Here is a 21,678-nt window from a genome sequence, read left to right as displayed (position 1 = left end):
TTAAATAGTAACATTTTCATATATTCACTTTTTTATCTTTAATTTTTAAAATTTATTAATTGTAATTTTTATTTATTTTAAATGAAAATTATTTAATTGGATCGGTATATCATTTCATTTATTATCTCTTCATATAACTTTTTTTTTAAGTAGGTTCATATTAGTGTGTGTGATACACAGATATGTCATATGCAGTCTTATACTACTTTTATAATCAAATTATAATCATTCATTTTAGTTTTTTATTCATAATTATTGTTCATTTGATCTTAGATTTTCCGGGACTGCGGTGCATCCACTGCATTCTTGTTCAGTTGATATACTGTTAATTTAAGCATATTGACATTATAAAAAGTCTATTCATGTATATGAATAGATGTGATGCGTGTGTTATAAATTTTTTAAATTTAAAATATGAGTATTTTATTGTGTTTTATTGTTATAAATATAGTTATTTTATTACATATTTATTTTTTGACGTATACTTTTCATTTTTCATATATTATATTGAAAATAGTGTAAAAAAATAATATTTTTTATAATAATCGAGATATTATTATTACAACAATATAAATTACAATAATGATAATATACTAATAAATAACCAATTATCAAAATAGTTAAATATGTTATATGATATTTTGCGCACGAATCTTCCACTAGTTTTAATATAGTTGAAAGACTTGCATCAAAAGTAAATGATGTAATTTGCTCTAAAATTAATGTTATTAGTACTAAGCGGATAAAAACTTGTTTATATCCCTTTGTCAAACTCATAGTCATCAAGGAAGAAAATCACATGGAATTTTCCAAATTCTTTTAATAGGTCTTCTTGACTTATGGGTGCATGTTTTAATAGCTTAACTTCAACGGCATACAATTTCCAATGTTTAATTAATTACAGCAAATTAAGTATTGCATTGCCTTGTCTACTTGCACATAGGGAAACGCATCACTACAGGGTTTTTTCCTTGTAAATAAATGGCTATAGATCGATTGTAGTTTTAAATCCGGTACCAACATTTAATGCAAAGGCGTTTTTATTACTCCTCCTATTAATATTATTGAGATAAGGTGTAAAAATACCTATAACTTTTTAAAGTCAGAAGCAATTTTATTCCTAACGTTTAAAATTATACAATTTTATCCTTAATTTTTATAGGCAAAAGCAATTTTATCACCAACGTTGATAATTTGGGTCAATTTCAAACACTATTATAAAACACATCTTTAGTTCTTTATTTTGCATCAATTGCATATCAATTCGTTATTAAAAAAAGGATTTCATGTTTTTTATAATTTAATAATAAATTGAAGATTAATATTTATAAATTCAGTGAATTTTTGTCCAATTCGTACAAAAGACAATATTTTTTTTTTCACATCTCAACATATGTTTGTGATTTGTTACTGATAAAATGATGCAAGTGTGAAGTGTAGATGACAAGATTCATAGAAGACAGTTTGATAAATTATTTTTTAAATGACCCAATTTATCAACGTCAAAGATAAAATTGCTCTTGGATTCTAATGTTAGAGGTAAAATTACACAACTTTAAACGTTAGGGGTAAAATTGCTTTTGACCCAAAACGTTAGAGGTATTTTTATACCTTAATCCAGTATTATTTGATTGGGATAACATAAACTCTAAATTATTTTATAAACTGGTAAAATTTAGCATTTTCTAATGTTTTCAAATAAAATGAATTTAATTTACCTGATAAACGGTCTGATTTGATTGTTATTAGTAACTGTTATATTTTTTTGGGTAGGATAGTAACTGTTATATTGAACTTCCAAGTTTAATAATAAATCGATGTATTTTGACAAGTTATTTATAACTGTATTAATAATATAAGAAATATTTTAAATAGTTTTTATAATTAATTTGTATACAGTAGATTTAGTTGTTAACAAGCTATTTATAAGGGAAAATTAAAGTTAGTAGCAAAGAAGAGGATGGGGATAGTCACTGTTGGTCCTTTACAAACAATGGTACTTATTCCTGCAAATCTGCTTTTGAAGCTTTTGGTCCTAATTTGGACTCCTCTCCTTCTATCTCCTGGAAGAATATTTGGGCTTTAAAAGTTCCTTATCGCATTAGGAGCTTCCTTTGGCTCAGTGCTAAGAATAGGTTGCTTACTAATGTGGAAAGGAAGAGGCGCCATTTGATTGAGGCAGATACTTGTGGTAGGTGCAAATTACAGGCTGAAACTATCAGTCATGTCTCAGAGATTGTACGATGAGTAAGAAGGTGTGGAAGGAAGTGATTCCAAACGAGTTGCTTCCTAACTTCTTTGCCCACTCTGAGAGTGATTGGTTGTTAAATGGTGTTAATGGTTTGTTATTGCCTCAGATGGAGCATGGAGATATCCTCTGTTGGTCCCTTATAACGTAACAAGTTAGTTCCAAGGGGAGGGGGGATAGGAACTATTTAAAATTTTGTACGTTGAGGCTGACTTCTTTTTCTTTGAAAAAGGTTTACATAGCGCGCTGAGTGAACTTAAGACACTAGCTTAGTCAACTGGTGACTAAGGTGCTGTTTGATAAAACTGAAAATTAAGTGCTGAAAAAATAAATACTGAATTTTAAGTGCTGAATATTATAAGTGCTGAAAATATTGAATGATTTAATTTTTAAAAAAGTATGAGTTGATAATGTTTAACTTAAAATGATAAGTTAAATATTTTGACTTATCAAAATAAGTGGTTTTTAACTTAATTAACTAATTTAAGTGGTGGAAAAACAACTGTTATCAAACGCACTTAAATTAAATAAGTGTTTAACATTTTAATTTAAGCAATTAAGTGTTTTATCAAACAAGGCCTAAGTCAGCTTCTTTCCTTGAGTCAGGAGATAGCACTTGAGTCTATTCCTGAACTCAGATACTCAATGCACACAACTCAGCGTGACCCCTTTACTTAGTCAGTTTTTAAGCAAGCAATATATATATCAAAGGAGTTTAAGGTTATAAAGATGTTACTCAGTAGATTTATCCAGGTTCGGCCTCTATGCCTACGTCCTGTCCCCGGAATACGTTCCGAGCTTTCGAATTCTCTACTAAGCTCTTTAAAGGTAGAGCACCAAACCTTTTATAACTAGAAGCTGAGTATAACAAGAGTACCTTCCTCTATACCTCTACTCACTCCTATTCTACCGCTGAGTACTATAACCGAGTACTCAGCCTCTCCTTTCTATTTCTAGAATTGATAATAAGATTGTCCTAAACAACAATTGCTAAGACACTTTAGATGATTGGAAATCACTCTAGACTTTTACACAATAATCTAGAAATTGGTGTAAGTATTTGCTTTGCTTTTTCTCACAGAACTTCAAGTGTGAATTTGGTCAGCGTAATGGCTAGTTGAAGATCTGCATCGAATGAAGCAACTGAAAGGCCTATTTATAGTGACAATTGAGGCATTCGGTGATTTCGAATTTCGAAATAACTGTTGGAGGGAAACGGCTTCATGTCGTTGTCACTCAGTCTGCTTCAGTGTCGTTGGCCAATCAGATTCTTGCATCTTCTGTCTTCGGTCAGTGCTGAGCAGCTTTTGGTCAGTCCAGCAGAATGTCTCTCCTTTTACGGCAAAGTCAACCAAACAGCTTTCTGTGTCTTCTGAACTTTACCCGAAGTGGAAATACTTTGTCTGGAAGTTGCTCTTGCTCAGCTGTTGTCTTGTACTCTTTGTCGTTCAACTCAGCAGCTTCGTTCCGAAGTAGTCAAGGAAGGTCTTCTCGATCCTTCTCATACTGAGCTGCGTTTTATCAACAACGACAACGTTTTGCTTACATGGGCCGAGTGGTCTTGATCTGTTTGACTTGGGCTTTGACTCTCACATTGGGCCTTTAGCCTTTTAATCTTTTATGTCTTATAAACAATTTAACTCAACATTTAACAAACACATTAGTGTAATAAATCAAAGCATTTAAACTTAGTGTGTTTAGAATATTTTTAATTATATACTTAAATAATTTTGTCAAATCAAAATCATGTGGAAAGCTGTTGTTGTCTATCACCAGCTCTGGCAGTGGAGGAATACTGAGGTTTTTGGAGGGAAAGTTGTTGTGATCCCCAATCTTTCTGACTATTTCTCCAAGAAAATTAACACTATTATTAATAGTTTCAATGGGGATTATCTTGCTAGTAATATCCAGGGTCCTATGGAGCACCTTCTGGGTTGGCGTAGACCAGGGGAAGGGTTTGTGAAATTAAATACCGATGGATCTTGTCTTGTGGATGGCAGAATTGCGGCTGGAGGGGTTCTGAGAGATGCTGGGGGCAATTGGGTGTTTGTCTTTACTCAGAACCTGGGGATTGGGTCCTCCTTCTCTGCAGAGCTCTGGGGTATTTTCTCTGGGCTTAGATTGGCCATTGACCTGGGTCTAAAAAGGCTGCTCGTGGATTCTGATAACATTGATGCAGTTAATGTGATTGTTAGCAATAAGACTATGTGCTTGAGTAGCCAAAACCTGGTTAAAGAGATCAGAAGATTGTGTTCTTCTTTCGATGCCATCTCCTTTTGTCATGTGTACAGGGAGCAAAATCGAGTAGCCGATCGTCTTGCTGTGGAGGGCCATAATAGGATGCCGGGAATTTCAACCCTTTCTTCTCCTCCGAACTTCCTTTGTTCGATTCTGTCGGATGACCGGGTGGGAGTTTGCTTTCCTAGGCTAATCCCGGGTTAGGTGGCGGTTTTTTGTTTGTTTTTTCTTTCCCTTTCCTACCAAAAACAGGGAAAATTATAAAATTGGATCAAATAGGAGACTCATTTATATATTTAATCAATTTACTCAACTTAGTACATATCTAGACTATGTTTGTTTGACTTTTCTAAAATACCCTTAACCTTTCATCTTCCCCCTTCCCCTTTCTCTTCATACGCGAACGGTTGCTCTTCCCCAGATGATTTCCATACCTTTGATCTTCTTCTCTTCCTTTATATTTCGTGAAATTTGCACCATTGCTCTGCATCACCATATCTTTCTCTTATTCCTATCTTCATCTCTTGATTCTTCATATTCCTATTGCTAGAAAACGACGTCATGGTTCTTCATCTTCCTGTTTTTGCTCGTCTCTTGGTTTCTTTCTTCTTGTGCGGATCGAAGCAATCGTTATTCTACGTTATTTTCATCGTTTTTCCCAGTTTATCATATGGTTATTGGCGATTTTAATGGTGAAAGGCGGAAACAATGTAAGTATCTACTATTTTCTCTGCGTTTTTCCCAGAAAATCACTTCGCGTAATCTGGTTTTGCGAAGGTCTGCGAGGAGAAAGAGCCTGAAACGTGACGATTTGACTTCGCGAAAACGGATTACGCGAAGTCTATGAAGAGAAAATTCATGGTTTTTCTCTCGTAGACATCGCTTAATCCGTTTTCGCGAAGTCAAATCGTCACGTTTCTCCTCGCAGACTTCGGAAAATCATCGTTTCACGAAGTAAAATCATCATCTTCCTTGCACATTTATATTCGCATACTTCGCGAAGCCAAATCGTCTTTTGTGCTGCCTAACACGATTAAAATTTTCTGAAGGTGGTTGAATACATAACATCCCTTTCAGGAAGGCGGTATACTGGGATGCAAAGGAGATGACTTTCCTTCTGATACATGGAGAAATTCCTATCAAGATTGGTCACATTGACTTCGAAGTGATTTGTTAGGAGTTTATTGTGGCAATCTTGTTCTGGAACCTTTGAAACATCCATCCCAAAAGGTTTAGACTTCCATTTCTCATCCCAAAAGGTCTGGACTTCCAATACAAGGAGAAATTTACATCTAGATTGGTCACATTGACCTTAAAATGATTTGTTAGGAGTTTATTATGGGAATCTTGTTGTAAATTTTGATAATGTTATGATTTTAATCTTAGAATCCCTTGTTGCAATCTTGTTATAAATTTTAAAAATGTTATGATTTTAATGTTAGAATCCCTTGTTGTTGTGCCTTTTTTGTTATATAACACTTCGCAAATTTTGTTTAAAACATGTCCAGACTTCGCATATTGCGAAATCTGTGAATTGAAATCATTTACAAAACCAAACATTATCTTCGTAGACTTCTTATATTGCGAAATCTGCGAGGTTAGACGAGAGGGAGAAAGACGAAAGGCTAAAAAATTTCTAAGTGTTATATATATATATATATATTAAGGGTATTTTGGGAAAGTCACATAAAAATAGTTTAGATATGTAGCAGGTTTAGTAAATGGGTTAAATATGTAAATGGGTCTGCCATTTGACCCAATTTCGTAATTTTTCCAATTTATAATTGTGTTGGTAACATAATTTGATTTTTTTAGATATTGGTAATTTTCGAAATCTTTCATGTAATAGTTAAATAAATAGTCATAGGCAAAATTGATTTGCCTGTAGAGATAATAAAAAATTCATAAAAATTGTTAGATATAGGCAAAATTGATTTGCCTTTAGAGATAAAAAAAAAAAAAATTCATTTCACATATTAATAAACTTGACACTTCCTTGATAAAAAAAAAATAATTTGCCACTTCCTCCACAGATCACACGAGCAAACATGGACATTACCTATTTTATTTTATATTTTATGAACAAATATAAGATTGAACAATTTTCAAGGGACTTGCTCAGTTATTTAAAGGGTAAACAATTTAGTGCAGATCGAAGTAGTAAACGAAAGTCATTTTTACCTATGATGTTATTCCAGATGTAATCTCTCCTAGTTTGTTGACTTTTTACCCAGTTGAGACTCATTAATCCAATTTGTTTTAAAAAAAAATATAAATATAAAATATTGTCTATAAGTATTTATAGATGTAAAATTATTATACATCAATATGCTCTAAAAGTAATATTTTTATGCTTTTTTGTTGCTATTGTTTAGACCTCGGATTATTGTCGTTGTATCTTTTGAGATCTAATTTCTATATTATTTTATAAAAACATTACTTTTGATCCTCCTTCCTCGAGCCGTGAATGTCTGTTGCAATTGTTTAGACCTAAGATAATTGTCGTTGCATCTTTTAAGATCTAATTACTATATTTATTTTATAAAAAAATCTTACTTTTGAACCCTTTTCTCTCTTGGACCTTAGCAGGCTCATAAGTAAACCATATCGCTTCAAACCGAAACGATTTATTAATCGGAGCTTGAAAGAGGAGTTGAATATTAATAGCAATAGGAGCATGGTCAAAGTGATGATGGGGAAGATGACGCACCATAACTTTCGAAAAGAGGCTCCAAAATTGGGAGTCACAAAAGGCTCGATCCAACCAGCAAGCCATTCGAGTCCTGGGAGAGGATTCCCGATACCAGGTGAAACATGGTCCGGTGAAGCCCATATCCATAAGGCCCGTCTTGTTAATCCATTCAGCAAAGAAGACATAATAATTCAGAATATTCACGGAGCCACCTTGCTTTTTGTCCATAGACTTAATGCAGTTGAAATCTCCCACTACAACCCACGGCCCCGAAAGGTGAGCTTTCAAAAGTTTCAAATACGCCATAAATTGCCTTTTCAATCTAAGTTGCGGACGGACATAAATGAAAGTAGCAAAAAAGGACTGACTACGTAGCATAACCCCACTTAGTGTAACATGGGTGTGAAGATATTGACTATTGTGAGAAAGAACATGAATGTGCAACGTGTAAGAATTCCAAAATAGCTAAATTCCACCACTGAAACCCTTAATATCAACCACAACAATGTCACTAAAATGAAACTTCTTCCGAAGCTCCTCGGTGCGAAAAGAAGGAAGACGAGGTTCAAGAAGAGCCAAAATATCAGGTTTGTACACTAATAGCAAGTGTTGGAGAGCCCGGTGAAACTCATTACCACTGGTTCCAAAGCAATTCTAGGAAACAATAATCATTGACAATGGGAGCAAAATAGACACATAGTCAACTATTGATGGCCATGGGCAGAATGCTGCCCTCCCTCCAAATTCTTAATACTTAGATCACATGAGCGAAGAGGCGTGACATCACTAGAGCCTGCCCTACTTCTTTTATTTTGCCCAGGTGAATCTTCATCGGCCCCACATTCTCCTTATCTCCATAGGCTTGAGCAATATCCATAGACACATTTGTAACATTGTCCGATAAGTCACTAAAGATATTATGCAAGCTCAAATCAGCAAATTCAGGTGGCCCATTAGCAGTGCTGCCAGACTTTATAACACCAAATGTGAAGCCATGATTAAGCTTAGCATATGTAGTAGCCGCACTTTTCCCTTTAGGATCCCGTGGGTTACTTTTTTGGTATAAGAATTCATCAATCGATGTCGTCTTATTAATGACTGGAGCAGTCTGATGATTAGTAACTGGAGTAGGTTTATTTGCATGAGGACTGTATTTTTGTTTGGGGACGATCATCCAGGCACCATATATGTCAGTCTTCGAGTTCACACCATTGCTGCCACTAGTGACAGCCCTAGAAGGCTCCTCTTTGTCATCCTCATCATTTATATTCATGTTGACATCCGAATTAGCAGCAAGTGGCTCAAAGCTAAGGGGCACTAATGGGTCATGTTGAGCAGCTTTTACTAGAATACTTGGTTGAGTGCAACTCTCTCTCGAGTGGCCATATCGTCCGCAGTTATTGCAAGCAACGTACAAACCTTCATACTCAATATGGTAAGTGTTGGTCCCGTGTGATTAGTTCCAAGGGGGGTTAGGAACTAATATAACTTTTCCACTAATTAATCTTGCTGACTTAATAATTTTGGTGAGTCTATTATCTCAGCTTTGGTCAGCTTGGCCGATCTTAATGTAAGACAGCTTTAGTCAGATGCTGACTAAGACTGTTTCACTTGAGAGTTGGGAATTGACACTTTTGTGGTCAACTTCCAACTCAGCACTCCAATTTACTCAGTGTCAGCGTCAAACAGTTTATATGCTGAGTAAATATAACAAGCAACACATTCACATATATATATTTGAGAGAGTTAGAAATTACTCAGTATCACTTATCCTGGTTCGGCCTCTCTGCCTACGTCTAGTCCCCAGAATCCTCCGGGCTTTTAGAATCCAATACTGAGCTCTTTAAAGGTAGAGCACAAACCGATTACATGCAGTTGAATATGCAAGAGTACCTTCCTCTATTCGTCTACTCAACTCCTACTAAGCGCTACAACCCAGCACTTAGATTTCTCTACCACTAAGTACTTAATACCAAGTACTCATCACACACACTCTCAATATTACAATTAATCATAAACTTGTTCCTTTTAAGATAAAGAACACTTTAGATGATTACAGACAATCAATCTAGCATTTACACAAAGAATAGAAGGTTGGTGTAAGCTTTCTTTCTTGTTTTTGAGTGATTTGAATTTGTATCTTTCTCACTTGTAATTTTATGTAAATCGGCAATCTTCCAAATGATATCTTTGTCCCTTTTATAGTTGAAATGTGAGGAACAAATCATTTGAAATTGATTTGTCCGTTGAGTCCAAAACGACTCTTTTGGGGGGACAAACTTCTGGTCAGCTTCAGATGTGCAGGCCAATCCTGTCTTCTGAATTCTTCAGACGTCAGACTTGTCTTCTTCCTACAGACTTTGTCTTCTTGCGACAGTTTGTCTTATAGCATCGAATAGTTGACCCATGCATCTTGGAATTTGGCTTTTGCGTAATTCAAGGCTTCTATTATTGGTGCAGACAGTTGTCGAATTTGTCTTTTAGCTAACGGATCATTCATGCTGTCTTGAAGATCACTCAGCTTCACTTTAATAATCATTGTCTTTGATTTTCACCAAGTTTCATACTGAAGCCTTTTTCCACTCAGCTTCCATTGTCAGCTTCGTTCTGTAGGATCTATTTTTGAAGCAGACTTCTTTTGTGCTGAGCTTCGTTTCACTTAGCTTCTTTGATCAGCTTCATTCTGAAGCTGTTGTTCTGAAGGTGACTTATCTTCTCTTATGCTGAGTTGCTCTTCACTCAGCTTATGTTGTGTTCTCATGCTCACTTTGTCCTGTTTTAATCTTTATTTTGTTTTTGCATTTATATTTATACTCAATATTGAACAAACGGATTAGTACAATTAAATCAAAGCACTTAAATTTAATTGTCTCTTAATCATGGATTAAACTTAAATAATTTTGTCAAATCAAAATCTTGTGGAAAGGTGTTTCAACAGTAAGGCAACCCATTCAACTGGAATTATGCTACTAGTGGCTTGCACAAATCAACTCTAACTGCTTTGAGAAAAGAATTTCCAATTAACACGAGACAATCCTCATCATCATACTGCGGAAGGAGTTCTAGGAATCTAGCCCAAATGAGAATGGAATCTACTATAACATCAGTGGGGACAAAGGAGGGAGATCAAGTACGGATTATCAAATAGTTCCTCTGAACCATCCAAGGGTCATCTGGTATCACATGGTCATGATCAGTAAGGTTCATGAAACTCACCAAATAACAGCCATGCCTTAGGTCCATCATATCACACTTACCCATTGACTTCCAGATTTCCATTGCTCTATTCCGTAACCCAATAACATCCACACTGCTCCATAAAATTTTCACAATAAGGGAGTCTGCCCATGCCTGAGACCATTATGTCACCAGTTGGGGAGCAATTGTAATGTTGGGGAACAAGGGAATACCATCCAAATACTCAATCTTACCCATACATGACTTCATGAGATCCACGGGGATGCGAGGATGCTCCATCATGGTTGAGTCCGATGTAATATCATGATAGGAACACAGAGAGTTAGGTTGCGATGGGATGGGGATATCAATGCCGTTCGGAGAAACAGTGGGTTGTGAAATAGTAAGAGGAGGAGGCGAAGGGTTGCAGATAGACATTCTCAAATCTCAAATGCTCATTAATGAAACTCTTTAACATCTACAATTGATTTAGATATTTTTGTGGTAGACATAAATTTAATTGTAATTGCTTCTTGATGGGTGTCGAATCCACCAAAGATAATTATAACTTCACAACCCTCAGTAACAGGCTTGCACAAGGGTAAGTAAAGGTCGAACCCAAAGGATTAGTACTGATTTAACTAAATTAATAACCAAAAGACAAGTAAAATAAAATGGGGGGTTTTGAGTAGATTGATGAACTAAGTTAACAGAAATAACGAAATCAAAATTGAAGTTGAATATAATAAATAAAGAAGATTTCAGTTAAGGGGTTCTCAGGCAAGGAATTCAATTAGTCTTGATCATTGACAGATAAAATAGACTCTTATACACATACCAGATCAGTTTGGAGTATTCTTCCTTAATATTAAACTAGTCAAGCACGGCAAATAACTAGTTCCTAATCAATAAATAATCCAGCCTCAGCGGTCAAGATTCAATCTATTGACAGCCTTATGAATTAAAAGAACCCGACCTTAGCCAACCGACACTCAGCGTAGACGATTCAGAAACTAAGTTATTTGTTCATTCGACTCATATAAACCCAATTACTTTTGTATTAATGTCACATGAAAGACAATCTCAGGTTGTCAAATCTGAATCTATTCTTTCAAATACAAAACTAACTTAATTTATATTATCGATTGCTACTATGATTGGTTCATTTAGGTAAGACTCTAACTTTACCAATTCAGCCATATGACAATCCAATTCAAAGAACGACCTGCAGTTATCATTCGAAGAATGAATAATCAATTGAGAATAAATCCCTAAAATGTAATGAACAAATAAGCGGTAAGATAAGAATTAAAGAACAACAGCCTCACAATAATGAAGAAAACCTCCTTTGAATTAACCCTTAACTGAAAATAGAAGTTTAGCTATGAATAGCCATGGAGAATAACCTTTCTCTCTTGTGAAAGAGAGAACAAAATAAAAATAAAAGCTAAACCTAAAAACTAAAAACGGAATGAAAATTTAATTAAAATTGAATTCTGATTATAAAACGGAATTTAAAACTGAACTCTCATTAGAGATAGATCCTCTCCTATTTATAGGAGTTCTCCAACCCTAATTAGGAGATAAATACTAGCTAATTATAAAAAATAAATATTCTAACTTCCTAATACTACTTGACTTCTTCCTTCCTGATTTGTAGGCTCAAAACTCCTTAATAGACATCTGAAAACGTGATAAATTTGAACAGATTCGCACTTGACATATTTAGAAAGATTTCTGTCCGCCTGCTTCTTAGTCTTGGGCAAGACTAACTCCCAGCTTCGACTTCAGGTCTTTAAAACAGCTCCAGATTTTATCTTTAGCCAAATTAGCTCCAAATAGCCCCAATTCAGCTCCTTTCTTCATAATAAGTCCCTGTAGAGGCATAATACACAAAACAAGCAATAAAACCCGTGATAACAATCAAACCGGCTAACAAATAGCATAACAAGTGGGTATTTTATCGCTGAAATAGACCATGAAGAGTTTATCTTTCGGTTTAACTAATTCAAAAAGGAATATATGGGTATATATTCTATTTATAAAGAGATTGATTAAAGAATAAATTCAGTGAAATTTTTGCTCGGGACTAGCAAAAGCTTAAGTGTGGGAGTTTGTTAAGCCCAAAATATACCTAAATTATCATACATAAATACGTTAAATTTACATTGAAATCATGTTAATTATATTCATTTTGAATACTTTTACGTCTTTATTTACTTCTTTGATGCAAGGTACCTAAATATTTGGTAAAATCCAAATAGGAGCAAAAACGGAGCTAAAACAGAGCTAAAATGGACGAAAAACCTTAAAAACGTACCGAGAATGCATATCAGTCAGAAGAACGCTCGAGGAGGACGAAAAGCAGTCGAGAGACAGGGAGAACATCTCTCTGTCGCGACTGAGATTCTCATAATCTCAGTCGCAACTTGCGGAGGCCAGATCGGGGGAAAATGAAGTTTTCAAGCTCGCCCCTATATTCCCTATCGCGACTGAGATTTTTAGAATCTCAGTCGCGACAGCGAACCCTTCTGCACACAAAACACATGTTTAAATTCGGAAAAACGCGTCTGTTCGTTCGGATAAAAGCGACCCTTCACCAGCAGACACAACCCGTCATTTACAACCCTTCATCAACTATAAATAAGTGATCCATTTCAGAAATCAAGGTTGGTTAAGTTGGAAAAGTTAGAGAAATTAGAGAAGAAAGTTGTTATGTTGAGTTTCTAATTCAGAAAAGAATCAGAAAGTTAGATTTCATTTCTGTAAACAATCGTGTTGTACACGAATTGTATTTAGATTAGTTATAAACACAGTATTAGTTTAGTTTTCATTCTGATAGTGGACGAGACCAGTGTCTATTCCGAAGATCCAGCGAGAAGAATTGACGGCTGAAGCGCATGAGGTTTGACGAGCCTACGGAGTTTGAGAGAAAGATTGACGACCCGGATCTCAAAGTTTTCGTTGCAATGCTATCCAAGTTTCTACTTCTCTGTTAACTTGTGGAAATTCATATTTCATTAATGATATACTTATTTATTCAATATATTCTTACTGTTGATTATTTTGATATTGTTCTGACAAAATGATTTTCAAAATGATAAATTGGTGTTTTTATTAAAACGTTCTATTCCATCTTATTCATATAAGAACTTTGTTGAACACTTAACGAATTTAGTTTTTATGGATGACATGATCGCTGATCGCGGCTTATCAGAAATAAAACACTAGTTTGATTAAGGTAGGAATCATCTCAACGCCAGGGGGATTTCTATAGTTCGAAGCCATTCAATTGAGTAAATCCTTATATTGTTACATGTCCATAATCTCACAAAGTTAAAGTTGTTTACTTTGCTTTATGAAAATAAGATCTATTTTATTCCAATTACGGAAATATCTGTTTTGTAATCAAAATTCCAAAACGGAATTGTTCTCTAAACTCGATATAATACTTATATCTAATCCTAATTTACCAAAACCTATTCATCAACTAAACGTATTTCTTTTATTAAACCTAAACACGTGATTAAACTGAATTAAATAAAGTTTTAGTTAAAAAGCGTTCCATGTGGGTTCGATATCTTTTATTACTACAAGCGTATACCGTGCACTTGCGGAAATCGCTCAACAAGTTTTTGGCGCCGTTGCCGGGGAACGCCAAAATTTTTGACAAAATTTTAAATTTTTGACAAAATTTTAAATTTTTCGTGTTTTATTTCGAATCTAGGTTTAAACATACTTATTTTAACTTTTATAATTTAAAAGTTTTCATATACTAATTTATTTATTTTTCAAAAATTCTGTTTTGTAGGTAGTTTCGGTTCGTGCAAGATTTCAGGTTCATGCGCAGTTCTCGAAGTTCAGGCATTTTACCAGACCCTATAGAGCCAGAAATTGAGAAAACCATTAGGAAGAACAAGAAAAATAAGAAAAACAAAAATAAGACCCCAGTAAAAACATATACCGAGCCAGAAAAAATGGCAGACCCACCAAGACTTATGGAATACGCTAGGCCAGGTGTGGCCGGTGTAACCAATAGTATCGTTAGACCCAGAATCACCGCAAATCAATTTGAAATTAAGCCAGCTTTGCTTAATATGTTGCAAAATAATGTAACATTTTACGGGTTACCTAACGAAAATCCTAACACCCATTTAACAAATTTCCTAGAAATTTGTGACACTTTTAAAATCCCAGATGTGACTGCAGAAGCAATCAAACTTCGCCTCTTTCCTTTCACTTTGAAGGATAGAGCCAAAGAATGGTTAACTTCTATGCCAGCCGCAACTTTTGCCACTTGGGAACAATTAGCCCAAGCGTTTTTATCGAAATATTTTCCTTTAGCAAAAACCGCAAGAGTCATAAAGGAGTTAACATCTTTTTCTCAAAATGATAATGAGACTCTTTATGAAACTTGGGAACGTTTTAAAGAACTTCAACGTTTATGCCCACACCACCAATTACCCGCTGAACTTTTAATGCAAACATTTTACAATGGACCAAATCCTACAACTAGGGGTTCATTAGATGCTATGTCGGGAGGGCTATTTATGAAGAAAACATCAGCCCAAGCGAGAGAACTTTTGGAGGAAATGGCAATCAACAGCAGTATGTGGCCCGCGGAACGTGGACATATGCCGGTGGCGAAACCATCATCCTCAGCCTCACCATCAGTTAAAGGTATAGTTGAACTTGCTCCAGTCGCAATGCTACAAGCCCAATTTTCTGCTTTATCGCACAAAATTGACCAATTTATGGCACCGCGAGATACCAATGGCAATCCAATCCAAACGGATGTGGATTACGAAAATATGAGTGAGATCGAACAGGTAAATTTTGTCCAAGGGCAAAACCAAACTAATAATCCTTATTCTAATACTTATAATTCTGGATGGAGGAATCATCCTAACTTTAACTGGAAAGATAACAGTAACAATAATATCAGTGCTAATCAAAATCGTACCACTAATTATCAAAATCAGTCAAGAGATACGATTAGCACTTTATCTTCTAAAATCGACAAGTTTATAGATGCTATCAGTGGAAAAATAAGTAATCACGACGATGGTTTTAAACGGATCGAAAATAAATTCGATCAGCTTATTAAAAACCACTCATCTAGCATCCATAATTTGGAGATTCAAATTGGTCAACTTGCTAAATCAATTCCATCCCGAAAAGAGGGAAGTCTTCCCAGCCATACGGAAGAAAATCCGAAAGAGCAGGTGAAGGCTATTACTCTTCGTTCAGGGAAAAATTATCAAGGGCCTGAAATGCCCAAAGATGCAACATTATCAGGAAATGATTTACCAAAGTCCAAAGAGGATATCTTAAACACAAATATTTCACCATCTGACGCAGGTACCAAAACTTTTGTACCCAAACCACCTTTTCCACACAAAGTCCGAAATAAGGACTATGATAAACAACTTCTAACGTTTTTGGATAAACTTAAAAATTTGCATATCAATTTGACATTTATGGATGCAATAACACAAATTCCTAACTATGGTAAGTTTTTAAAGGATTTAATTTCAAAGAAAATCAGTTGGGAAGGAATTTCATCCATTTCGTTAACTGAAGACTGTAGTTCAATAGTATCAAGTAATTTGCCCACTAAACTCAAGGATCCCGGATGTTTTACTATTCCGTGTAAGTTGGGAGATATTGAATTCCCAAGTTGTCTTTGTGATTTAGGAGCAAGTATAAACTTAATGCCATTGTCTATTTTTAACAAGTTAGGTTTAGAAGAAGATATCAAACGTACCAATATGGTTTTGCAATTAGCGGATCAAACCACTAAGAGGCCATATGGTATAATTGAAGATGTTTTAGTCAAAGTCGATAAATTTATTTTTCCTACCGATTTTGTTATATTAGACTTTGCATATGATGTAAATTGTCCTTTAATTTTCGGTAGACCGTTTATGAACACGGGACGCGCTCTAGTAGATGTGTCGGAAGGGAAGGTAGTTTTAAGGATATGAGAAGATAAGGTCGAGTTTAACATGAACAAAGCAATGAAATACCCTATGGAGGAATTTGCTTGTATGAAACTTGATTTAGTCGAGGAATGTGTCAATGATATAATTCAAAGTGAAGAAATAATTGAACCTATAATAGATGAGGAATTAGATGATAAGGACCCAGAGCCTTTGATTAGAGAAGATGGACCAGTTCCGCCTTCAATTGTAACACCCCCTAAATTAGAACTTAAAGAGTTACCCAGTCATTTGAGCTATGCTTTCTTAGGCGAAGGCGATTCTCTACCTATAATTATTTCTAACAAATTAACAAGCGATCAAGAAGAAAAATTGAAAGAAGTTGTTAGAAATAGGATAGGAAGTATGGGTTGGCAAATTTCAGACTTAAAAGGAATTAATCCTAGTATAGTAATGCATAGAATTCATTTAGAAGAGGATAAGCCACCTAAAGCGGATAGGCAAAGACGCTTAAATCCGAACATGAAAGAAGTAGTAAAAAATGAGATTACTAAACTTTTAGACAATGGAATCATTTATCCGATCTCGGATAGTGAATGGGTTAGTCCAATCCATTGTGTACCTAAAAAGGGAGGCATAACTGTTGTAAGAAATGATGAAGGTGAAATGATACCTACACGAACCACCACCGGTTGGAGGGTTTGTATAGACTATAGGAACCTAAATAAAGCTACTAGGAAAGATCATTTTCCTCTACCTTTCATTGATCAAATGATCGAAAGGACAGCCGGTCATGCATTTTACTGTTTCCTAGACGGTTACTCCGGATTCTTTCAAATTTACATTTACCCGGATGACCAAGATAAAACAACCTTCACATGTCCTTACGGAACTTTTGCATATAGGAGAATGCCTTTTGGTCTATGTAATGCACCCGCAACTTTTCAACGATGTATGACAGCAATATTTAATTACTTCATTGAAGACATAATGGAAGTTTTCATGGATGACTTTTCAGTTTATGGAGATTCTTTCGATGCATGTTTACAGAACTTAGATAAAGTATTGTCTAGATGTGAGGAAACAAATTTAGTTTTAAATTGGGAAAAATGTCATTTTATGGTAGACGAAGGAATTGTTTTAGGTCATAAGATTTCTGAAAAAGGTTTAGAAGTGGATAGAGCAAAGACTTCAGTTATAGAAAAATTACCCCCACCAACCACTGTTAAGGGAGTAAGATCATTTTTAGGTCATGCAAGTTTTTACAAATGGTTTATAAAGAACTTTTCTGTAATCTCCAAACCACTTACTAATTTTCTTATGAAGGATTCAACTTTTGATTTTAATAAAGATTGTTTACAAGCTTTCAATACCTTGAAAACAGCTTTAGTCAGTACACCTATAATATCGAAACCCGATTGGAATCTACCTTTCGAAATTATGTGTGATGCGAGTGACTTAGCTGTAGGATGTGTATTAGGTCAAAGGAAGGATAAGAAACTTCATGTTATATATTATGTGAGTCACACTTTGTCCGGTACACAGCTAAATTACACCACAACTGAAAAAGAAATGTTAGCAGTAGTTTTTGCATGCGATAAGTTCCGATCTTATTTGTTAGGATCTAAAGTTATCATTTATACTGATCATGCAGCTTTACGATATTTATTTGCTAAGAAAGATGCAAAACCACGTCTTATTAGATGGGTTTTACTATTGCAAGAATTTGACATTGAGATTAAAGACAAAAAGGGAGTTGAAAACCTGGTCGCCGATCATCTATCAAGACTTGAGGATGAAAACGGTCCCATCGGTGAAACATCAGGCATTCGAGATGATTTCCCCGATGAACATCTCATGCAATTACAAAGTGTCATAACTCCATGGTATGAGGATATAGCCAATTACTTAGCTGCACATGTTGTGCCAGATGGATTGACTTCTCAGCAAAAGAAGAAATTCTTTTCAGAAGTTAAGAAATATTTTTGGGAAGATCCATTCTTGTTCAAAACATGCGGCGATGGAATACTTAGGAGATATGTTAGTGAGTTTGAACATGACTCTATAATGATAGAATGTCATGCTAGCGCTTACGGAGGTCATAATAGCGTAAGCAAAACAGCAGCTAGAATACTTGAATGCGGATTCCTTTGGCCTACTCTGTTTAAAGATGTCCGTTCATTTATTATCCGCTGTGATAAATGTCAAAGAACGGGGAATATAGGAAGGAAAGATGAGATGCCTCTTAAGAACATATTGGAAGTTGAAATCTTCAACGTATGGGGAATTGATTTCATGGGTCCTTTTCCTCCTTCTTTTGGCAAAAATTATATTTTAGTAGCCGTAGATTATGTTTCAAAGTGGGTTGAAGCAATTGCAACCCCGACAAATGATTCTAAAGTAGTTGTTAAGTTTTTAAATTCAATATTCTGTCGATTTGGAGTTCCTAGAGTTATGGTAAGCGACGGTGGTACTCACTTCGTAAATAGAGCTTTTGAGTTAGTTATGAAAAAATACGGAGTACACCACCGTATCTCTACACCGTACCATCCTCAAATGAATGGTCAAGCAGAAATTTCAAATAGAGAACTCAAATGGATACTTGAGAAAACAGTTTCGTCTTCTAGAAGAGACTGGGCACATAAACTTGACGATGCACTATGGGCATACCGTACTTCATTTAAAACGCTTATTGGGATGACACCTTATAGATTAGTCTATGGTAAAACTTGTCATTTGCCGGTTGAATTAGAACATAAAGCATATTGGGCTATAAAAACTCTTAATTATGATTTGCAAAGCGCAGGGAAAAAGCGTTTGTTTGACTTAAACGAGTTGGATGAATTACGCTATTTGTCCTACGAAAATGCGAGCATTTATAAGGAGAAAATTAAAAAGTGGCATGATGCCAAAATCAAAATTAAAAACTTTAATGTTGGAGATAAGGTCTTACTTTTTAATTCTAGATTAAAGTTATTTCCAGGTAAACTAAAATCTAGATGGGTTGGACCATTTATGGTTGTTCAAACATTTGATTACGGAACATTGGAGCTAGAAAAGTCTAATGGCGACCGATTTAAGGTCAATGGTAATCGTTGCAAAATTTATTTCGACGGAGCTCCTATTCAAGCAATTGAATCCGTGGATAAATTTTATAAAAATTAATTTCTTTGATTTTCATGTTTTTAATTTATAGTTTTTTTTATTTATTATTTATTTTATATTTATAATTATTATTCTTCTTCTTTTTAATTTATTCTTTTCTTTTTAATTTATTTGTTTTTTTTAATTAATTTAATTTATTTACTTTAATTTTTTATTTTTATATATTTATCATTAAGTACAAATGAGTTTTGTTCACATTAAAATTTTAATTTAGTCATGTTATGAAATTTTCATTAAGTGTTAAGTGTTGTTGAGAAATTATACATGCAGAAATCTCAGTTGAGATTTTCTATGTTCTAGGATTTGGAAATCTCAGTTGAGATTCCGAAAATCTCAGTTGAGAAATTTTCTGTCTTTTTACATTTGAAATAGCTGTAAGGGATTACAGTCTTCCTTCTTTAAAAATTTTCTGTCAGTTGAATCGAAGAGGTATCACTTTGACACCTATTTCTTTCTAACAGACACAACCTTTCACTTATAGTTCTTATATATTCCTGTAGGATCAGACTTCTTCCATTTTCACTTCATCTTTCTAAATTTCTTTCTCAAATTCTCAAATCCTACAGACTTCATTTTTCTTTTCTATCACAGACATGACTAAGTCTTTGAAGAACGTTCAAAAACACAATTCTTCTAAAAAAGAGAGAGTTGATATCTCCGATAGATATGGTGCATGGTTTCCCATTTATAACCATGATGAGGGGAAACACTTTCTGCAATTCAGATATGCTCAATTCTTTGGCATGATGTATCTGGACGAGTTTCTGAACGAGGAACTCGGGATAAGCGAAGACATTGATCGCTATCTGACTAATTTGGGTTGGACCAAATTTGTTTCTATGAAATTTCCTATTATTGGAGATTGGGTTCTGGAATTTTTCTCCACCGTTAGGTTCGTCAACTAGAGACGTGTTCGTCTCAGTTTTCGTTGTGAGGGGGAGGTATTCACTTTTGGATATCCAGAACTTCACAATTGGTTTGGCTTTCCACCCCGAGACACAACTCAACACCATCCTGGAAGGGATATGACTTCTAGAGACATATGGAGGATGCTAACAGGATTTTGGCAATTCAATCCACATCTTGCCTTCAACAAATCCATTAATTCTAATTCCATGCTGTATCTGCATAAATTCCTTTGTCACAGCCTTTTTGGTCGAGTCAGTAGCAATATTGTGAAAGATACTGATCTTTATGTGTTGGGCGACATTTTTCAAGGCAACTCAGTGAACTCCTCAAAGATTTTAATGGAGGGGTTAGTTGCTGCTTCCCGTTCGAAGAAACGGAAGATTGGGTTCGCCAACATCATATGTGGAATAATTTTAGGGGCCAAGGGAACTATTTCTGTTCCTTGGACTGATACAGAACCATTCCCGATTTTAGACTACGAGTTCTTGGAGAACGAGGGACTTGTCAAACGAATTTTCCGTTCTGGTCCAACATTCCTTTCTGCACTAGAGAGGCAAGTCTTCGTTCAAACGAAGATTAACAGGGCAAATGCACGTCGTCTGTCATCTAGTTAGGGATATATATATATTTTATGTGTTTCTGTTTGTTGTTTTTAATATATATATGAGTGATTGTTTGTCAATTATGTTTTTATAATGTTTCTATATAAATGTATATTATGGTATTGTTTATAATAGTGAATAAAAGTGCATTAATTCTTTAGTTTATTTCTTTTATCTTAAGGAACAACCTTTGGGTTTCCTTTAATTTAATGTTTTAGTTTTGTTTATCTCAGTTTCAGGGATTAATATTTACATTAATGTCACTTATTTCACGGAGGAATTGGTTTTGAAGTGTTAAAATCATCAAAAACAGTCCCAATTTTACCCAGATTTTTCAGAATCTCAGTTGAGATTTCGAATTCTCAGTTGAGACAGCAGAGGAAATTTTTTTTAGGCAAAATTTCGCCCCTTCCCTACTTGCTGTCGCGACTGAGATTTTGAAAATCTCAGTCGCGACTTGCGACCTGCAGGTGCGGGATTGGGCGAAATTTCACCCTCTTTTCCTATTCCTACTCTATTTACTACTCTATTCAACTATCCTAATCAATACCTATTACTTACACCTATTTATATCACCTATTTTTACACCAATCAATCATCTTTTCTCTTCCCAATAACAAGATTCACTCATCTTCCCCATAAATATTTACCCTATTCATCTTCTTCCCCAATTCACCACCATTATCTTTTACTCTTACCTTCATC

The 21,678-nt window shown here is 34.9% G+C and overlaps 1 non-coding gene across 1 annotated transcript; it reads right to left on the bottom strand.

Moving 5' to 3' along the window:
- Nucleotides 1-14,710: 14,710 nt before the first annotated feature.
- On the bottom strand, nucleotides 14,711-14,817 carry LOC136221168 (small nucleolar RNA R71). The gene has a single exon (XR_010684952.1). It is a non-coding gene; the product is annotated as a small nucleolar RNA R71 (small nucleolar RNA).
- Between the last annotated feature and the right edge of the window lie 6,861 nt (nucleotides 14,818-21,678).

This window comes from Euphorbia lathyris, chromosome 2, assembly GCF_963576675.1.
Source record: "Euphorbia lathyris chromosome 2, ddEupLath1.1, whole genome shotgun sequence".
NCBI lineage: Eukaryota > Viridiplantae > Streptophyta > Magnoliopsida > Malpighiales > Euphorbiaceae > Euphorbia > Euphorbia lathyris.
Note: the sequence above shows the minus strand (reverse complement) of the source record. Positions and strands in the feature narration are given on the sequence as shown.